At 64.1% G+C, this 7,500-nt stretch overlaps 1 protein-coding gene across 2 annotated transcripts in view; it reads right to left on the reverse strand.

Annotated features, from left to right (window-relative positions):
• Nucleotides 1–7,500, reverse strand: part of LOC139064920 (uncharacterized) — a 10,182-nt gene that overhangs the window by 1,585 nt on the left and 1,097 nt on the right. The window lies entirely within an intron of this gene.

A 7,500-nucleotide genomic window follows, 5' to 3' on the forward strand; every position in this document is an offset into this window, starting at 1 on the left:
TATGGCCTCACCTACTAACCCGAGCATGGTCATCGCTCGCACCTTCCAAAACCTCCAGGGGCGCAGGCACTTTTCATTTACTGGCCATAAGGCCGACCGCCTTAAGCGTTAAGCGATAAGCGAAAGGCTTAGTTTGGACTTAGTTTTTGGAGCGACGAGGTCGCCGTTTTGTCAATTCTGAACCGATTTTCACGCGGTTTTCGACTGCCTGCGCCTGGGGAGCCGCCCAGAAGCCCCAGGCAGTGTTCTGGGTGGACTTCCGGACCGGTCCGGACCCGGTACCGGCCGGGGGAACCGCACCACGCCTCTCGGGCGTTTCTACACCGATTTTCGCGGGGTTTTCGACTGCATAGACGGGGCCACCTGCTGCAGGGCCCGAGGGAGGGCCTTACTGAGCTGGGTCCGACGCAGGGCCCGGTTCCTGGAGCCCGCTGGGGGGGGGGGGGGGTTCTCTAAGGCTCACGGCGGGCTGCTGAGGGGCCGGATCGGATGCAGACAGGCGCTCCTCTGCCCAGGTCTTTGCTCCCCTGCCCCACTAGGAATGGAAGACACACTGCCAACAGCTTCTGGAGGGTGATGGGCCCTGCTGCAGACCAGGTCCGACCCAGGTTTCAGCTATCCCACCCCGCAGGGACTTAAAGACACACTGCCATCAGCTTCTGGAGGCTGCTGAGCTCTACTATAGAGCAGGTCCGACCCAGGTTTCAGCTCCTGCAGCCCACTAGGACTTAAACACACACTGCCATCAGCGTCTGGATGGTGATGGGCCCTGCTGCAGACCAGGTCCGACCCAGGTTTCAGCTATCCCACCCCGCAGGGACTTAAAGACACACTGCCATCAGCTTCTGGAGGCTGCTGAGCTCTACTATAGAGCAGGTCCGACCCAGGTTTCAGCTCCTGCAGCCCACTAGGACTTAAACACACACTGCCATCAGCGTCTGGATGGTGATGGGCCCTGCTGCAGACCAGGTCCGACCCAGGTATCAGCTCCTGCACCCCGCAGGGTTTGAAGACACACTGCCATCAGCTTCTGGAGGCTGCTGAGCTCTGCTATAGACCAGGTCCGACCCAGGTTTCAGCTCCTGCACCCCGCAGGGAACTAAACACACACTGCCATCTGCAACTGGAGGCTGCTGAGCCCTGCTGCAGACCAGGTCCGACCCAGGTTATGGCTCTCCCACCCCCCTGGGACTTAAACACACACAGCCATCAGCTTCTGGATGGTGATGGGCCCTGCTGCAGACCAGGTCCGACCCAGGTTTCAGCTCCTCAACCCCGCAGGGACTTAAACCCACACCGCCATCAGCTTCTGGAGGGTGATGGGCCCTGCTGCGGGCCAGGTCCGACCCAGGTTTCAGCTCTCCCACCCCGCAGGGACTTAAACACACACAGCCATCAGCTTCTGGGGGCTGCTGAGCCCTGCTGCAGACCAGGTCCGACCCAGGTTTCAGCTCTCCCACCCCGCAGGGTCTTTAACACACACACTGCCATCAGCTGCTGGAGGCTGCTGAGCTCCGCTATAGACCAGGTCCGACCCAGGTTTCTGCTCCTGCACCCCGCAGGGAATGAAAGACACACTGCCATCAGCTTCTGGAGGCTGCTGAGCCCTGCTGCAGACCAGGTCCGACCCAGGTATCGGCTCTCCAACCAGGCAGAGACTTAAACACACACACACACACACACACTGCCATCAGCTTCTGGGGGCTGCTGAGCTCTGCTGTAGACCGGGTCCGACCCAGGTTTCTGCTCCTCCACCCCGCAGGGACTTAAACACACACTGCCACCAGCTTCTGGAGGGTGATGGGCCCTGCTTTAGACCAGGTCTGACCCGGGATATAGCTCTCCCACCCCGCAGGGACTTAAACACTCACTGCCATCAGCTGCTGGAGGCTGCCGAGCTCTGCTGCAGACCAGGTCCCACCCAGGTTTCTGCTCCTGCACCCCGCAGGGACTTAAACACACACTGCCACCAGCTTCTGGAGGGTGATGGGCCCTGCTGTGGACCAGGTCCGACCCGGATATCAGCTCTCCCACCAGGCAGGGACTTAAACACACACTGCAATCAGCTGCTGGAGGCTGCTGAGCTCTACTATAGACCAGGTCCGACCCAGGTTTCAGCTCTCCCACCAGGCAGTGACTTAAAGACACACTGCCATCAGCTGCTGGAGGCTGCTGAGCTCTTCTATAGACCAGGTCCGACCCAGGTTTCAGCTCTCACACCAGGCAGGGACTTAAACACACACTGCCATCAGCTGCTGGAGGCTGCTGAGCTCTGCTATAGACCAGGTCCGACCCAGGTTTCAGCTCTCCCACCAGGCAGGGACTTAAAGACACACTGCCATCAGCTGCTGGAGGCTGCCGAGCCCTGCTGCAGACCATGTCCGACCCAGGTTTCAGCTCTCCCACCAGGCAGGGACTTAGAGGCACGCTGCCATCAGCTTCTGGAGGCTGCTGAGCTCTGCCATAGACCAGGTCCGACCGAGGTTTCAGCTCTCCCACCCCGCAGGGACTTAAACACACACTGCCATCAGCTGCTGGAGGCTGCTGAGCTCTGCTATAGACCAGGTCCGACCCGGGATATAGCTCTCCCACCCCGCAGGGACTTAAACACACACTGCCATCAGCTGCTGGAGGCTGCTGAGCTCTTCTATAGACCAGGTCCGACCCAGGTTTCAGCTCTCCCACCCCGCAGGGACTTGAACACACACTGCCATCAGCTTCTGGAGGCTGCTGAGCTCTGCTATAGACCAGGTCCGACCCAGGTTTCTGCTCCTCCACCCCGCAGGGAATTAAAGACACACTGCCATCAGCTTCTGGATGGTGATGGGCCCTGCTGCAGACCAAGTCCGACCCGGGTTACAGCTCTCCCACCAGGCAGGGAATTAAACACACACTGCCATCAGCTGCTGGAGGCTGCTGAGCTCCGCTATAGACCAGGTCCGACCCGGGTTCCTGCTCCTGCACCCCGCAGGGACCAAAACACACACACTGCCATCAGCTTCTGGAGGCTGCTGAGCTCTTCTATAGACCAGGTCCGACCCAGGTTTCAGCTCTCCCACCAGGCAGGGACTTAAACACACACTGCCATCACCTTCTGCTGGCTGCTGAGCTCTGCTGCAGACCAGGTCCGACCCAGGTTTCAGCTCCTGCACCCCGCAGGGAACTAAACACACACTGCCGTCACCTTCTGCTGGCTGCTGAGCCCTGCTGCAGACCAGGTCCGACCCAGGTTTCAGCTCCTGCACCCCGCAGTGGATTAAAGACACACTGCCATCAGGTTCTGGAGGCTGCTGAGCTCTGCTGCAGACCAGGTCCGACCCAGGTTATGGCTCTCCCACCCCGCAGGGACTTAAACACACACCGCCGTCAGCTTCTGGATGGTGATGGGCCCTGCTGCAGACCAGGTCCGACCCACGTTTCAGCTCTCCCACCCCGCAGGGGATGAAACACACACTGCCATCAGCTTCTGGAGGCTGCTGAGCTCTGCTAAAGACCAGGTCCGACCCAGCTTTCAGCTCTCCCACCAGGCAGGGAGTTAAAGACACACTGTCATCGGCTTCTGGAGGGTGCTGAGCCCTGCTGCACACCAAGTCTGACCCAGGTTTCAGCTCATCCACCCCGCAGGGACCTAAACACACACTGCCATCAGCTTCTGAGTGGTAATGGGCCCTGCTGCAGACCAGGTCCGACCCAGGTTTCAGCTCCTCCACCCCGCCATCACCAGCTGGAGGCTGGCTGCTGCTCCTGCACCCTGCCATCAGCTGCTGGAGGCTTCTGTTCCTCCACCCCGCCATCAGCAGCTGGAGGCTGGCTGCTGGAGGCTGGCTGCTGCTCCTCCACCCCGCCATCACCAGCTGGAGGCTGGTTGCAGCTCCTGCACCCCGCCATCAGCTGCTGGAGGCTGCCTGCAGCCCCTGCACCCCGCCATCAGCTGCTGGAGGCTGGCTGCAGCTCCTGCACACCGCCATCAGCTGCTGGAGGCTGCCTGCAGCTCCTGCACCCCGCCATCAGCTGCTGGAGGCTGGCTGCTGCTCCTGCACCCCGCCAGCAGCTGCTGGAGGCTGGCTGCTGCTCCTCCACCCAACCATCAGCTGCTGGACGCTGGCTGCTGCTCCTGCACCCCGCCATCAGCTGCTGGAGGCTGGCTGCTGCTCCTCCACCACCCAACCATCAGCTGCTGGACGCTGGCTGCAGCTCCTCCACCCCGCCATCAGCTGCTGGTGGCTGGCTGCAGCTCCTTCACCCCGCCATCAGCTGCTGGTGGCTGGCTGCAGCTCCTTCACCCCGCCATCACCAGCTGGAGGCTGGCTGCTGCTCCTGCACCCCGCCATCAGCTGCTGGAGGCTGCCTGCAGCTCCTGCGCCCCGCCATCAGCTGCTGGAGGCTGGCTGCTGCTCCTGCACCCTGCCATCAGCTGTTCGAGGCTGGCTGCAGCTCCTCCACCCCACCATCACCAGCTGGAGGCTGGTTGCAGCTCCTGCACCCCGTCATCAGCAGCTGGAGGCTGCCTGCTGCTCCTGCACCCCGCCATCAGCTGCTGGAGGCTGCCTGCAGCTCCTGCACCCCGCCATCATTTGCTGGAGGCTGGCTGCAGCTCCTGCAACCCGCCATCAGCTGCTGGAGGCTGGCTGCTGCTCCTCCACCCCACCATGACCTGCTGGAGGCTGGCTGCAGCTCCTTCACACCGCCATCAGCTGATGGATGCTGGCTGAACGCTGGAGGCTGGCTGCTGCTCCCACACACCGCCATCAGCTCCTGGAGGCTGGCTGGCTGCTGGAGGCTGTCTGCTGCTGCTCCTCCACCCCGCCATCACCAGCTGGAGGCTGGCTGCTGGAGGCTGGCTGCAGCTCCTGCACCCCACCATCAGCTGCTGGAGGCTGGCTTCTGCTCCTCCACCCCGCCATCAGCTGCTGGGGGCTGGCTGCTGGAGGCTGGCTGCAGCTCCTCCACCCCGCCATCACCAGCTGGAGGCTGGTTGCAGCTCCTGCACCCCGCCATCAGCTGCTGGAGGCTGCCTGCTGCTCCTGCACCCCGCCATCAGCTGCTGGAGGCTGCCTGCACCTCCTGCACCCCGCCATCAGCTGCTGGAGGCTGGCTTCTGCTCCTCCACCCCGCCATCAGCTGATGGAGGCTGCCTGCTTCTCCACCCCGCCATCACTAGCTGGAGGCTGGCTGCTGGAGGCTGGCTGCAGCTCCTCCACCCCGCCATCAGCTGCTGGAGGCTGCCTGCAGCTCCTGCACCCCGCCATCACCAGCTGGAGGCTGGCTTCTGCTCCTCCACCCCGCCATCAGCTGATGGAGGCTGCCTGCTTCTCCACCCCGCCATCACTAGCTGGAGGCTGGCTGCTGGAGGCTGGCTGCAGCTCCTCCACCCCGCCATCAGCTGCTGGAGGCTGGCTGCTGCTCCTGCACCCCGCCATCAGCTGCTGGAGGCTGGCTGCTGCTCCTCCACCCAACCATCAGCTGCTGGACGCTGGCTGCAGCTCCTCCACCCCACCATCAGCTGCTGGACGCTGGCTGCAGCTCCTCCACCCCGCCATCAGCTGCTGGAGGCTGCCTGCAGCTCCTGCACCCCGCCATCAGCTGCTGGAGGCTGCCTGCAGCTCCTGCACCCCGCCATCAGCTGCTGGTGGCTGGCTGCAGCTCCTTCACCCCGCCATCACCAGCTGGAGGCTGGCTGCTGCTCCTGCACCCCGCCATCAGCTGCTGGAGGCTGCCTGCAGCTCCTGCGCCCCGCCATCAGCTGCTGGAGGCTGGCTGCTGCTCCTGCACCCTGCCATCAGCTGTTCGAGGCTGGCTGCAGCTCCTCCACCCCACCATCACCAGCTGGAGGCTGGTTGCAGCTCCTGCACCCCGTCATCAGCAGCTGGAGGCTGCCTGCTGCTCCTGCACCCCGCCATCAGCTGCTGGAGGCTGCCTGCAGCTCCTGCACCCCGCCATCATTTGCTGGAGGCTGGCTGCAGCTCCTGCAACCCGCCATCAGCTGCTGGAGGCTGGCTGCTGCTCCTCCACCCCACCATGACCTGCTGGAGGCTGGCTGCAGCTCCTTCACACCGCCATCAGCTGATGGATGCTGGCTGAACGCTGGAGGCTGGCTGCTGCTCCCACACACCGCCATCAGCTCCTGGAGGCTGGCTGGCTGCTGGAGGCTGTCTGCTGCTGCTCCTCCACCCCGCCATCACCAGCTGGAGGCTGGCTGCTGGAGGCTGGCTGCAGCTCCTGCACCCCACCATCAGCTGCTGGAGGCTGGCTTCTGCTCCTCCACCCCGCCATCAGCTGCTGGGGGCTGGCTGCTGGAGGCTGGCTGCAGCTCCTCCACCCCGCCATCACCAGCTGGAGGCTGGTTGCAGCTCCTGCACCCCGCCATCAGCTGCTGGAGGCTGCCTGCTGCTCCTGCACCCCGCCATCAGCTGCTGGAGGCTGCCTGCACCTCCTGCACCCCGCCATCAGCTGCTGGAGGCTGGCTTCTGCTCCTCCACCCCGCCATCAGCTGATGGAGGCTGCCTGCTTCTCCACCCCGCCATCACTAGCTGGAGGCTGGCTGCTGGAGGCTGGCTGCAGCTCCTCCACCCCGCCATCAGCTGCTGGAGGCTGCCTGCAGCTCCTGCACCCCGCCATCACCAGCTGGAGGCTGGCTTCTGCTCCTCCACCCCGCCATCAGCTGATGGAGGCTGCCTGCTTCTCCACCCCGCCATCACTAGCTGGAGGCTGGCTGCTGGAGGCTGGCTGCAGCTCCTCCACCCCGCCATCAGCTGCTGGAGGCTGGCTGCTGCTCCTGCACCCCGCCATCAGCTGCTGGAGGCTGGCTGCTGCTCCTCCACCCAACCATCAGCTGCTGGACGCTGGCTGCAGCTCCTCCACCCCACCATCAGCTGCTGGACGCTGGCTGCAGCTCCTCCACCCCGCCATCAGCTGCTGGAGGCTGCCTGCAGCTCCTGCACCCCGCCATCAGCTGCTGGAGGCTGCCTGCAGCTCCTGCACCCCGCCATCACCAGCTGGAGGCTGGCTTCTGCTCCTCCACCCCGCCATCAGCTGATGGAGGCTGCCTGCTTCTCCACCCCGCCATCACTAGCTGGAGGCTGGCTGCTGGAGGCTGGCTGCTGCTCCTCCACCCAACCATCAGCTGCTGGACGCTGGCTGCAGCTCCTCCACCCCACCATCAGCTGCTGGACGCTGGCTGCAGCTCCTGCACCCCGCCATCAGCTGCTGGAGGCTGGCTTCTGCTCCTCCACCCCGCCATCAGCTGCTGGAGGCTGCCTGCTGCTCCTGCACCCCGCCATCAGCTGCTGGAGGCTGGCTGCTGCTCCTGCACCCCGCCATCAGCTGCTGGAGGCTGGCTGCTGGAGGCTGGCTGCAGCTCCTCCACCCCACCATCAGCTGCTGGACGCTGGCTGCAGCTCCTCCACCCCACCATCAGCTGCTGGACGCTGGCTGCAGCTCCTGCACCCCGCCATCAGCTGCTGGAGGCTGGCTTCTGCTCCTCCACCCCGCCATCAGCTG

Source organism: Nothobranchius furzeri, unplaced genomic scaffold, assembly GCF_043380555.1.
Source record: "Nothobranchius furzeri strain GRZ-AD unplaced genomic scaffold, NfurGRZ-RIMD1 Scf065, whole genome shotgun sequence".
Taxonomy (NCBI): domain Eukaryota; kingdom Metazoa; phylum Chordata; class Actinopteri; order Cyprinodontiformes; family Nothobranchiidae; genus Nothobranchius; species Nothobranchius furzeri.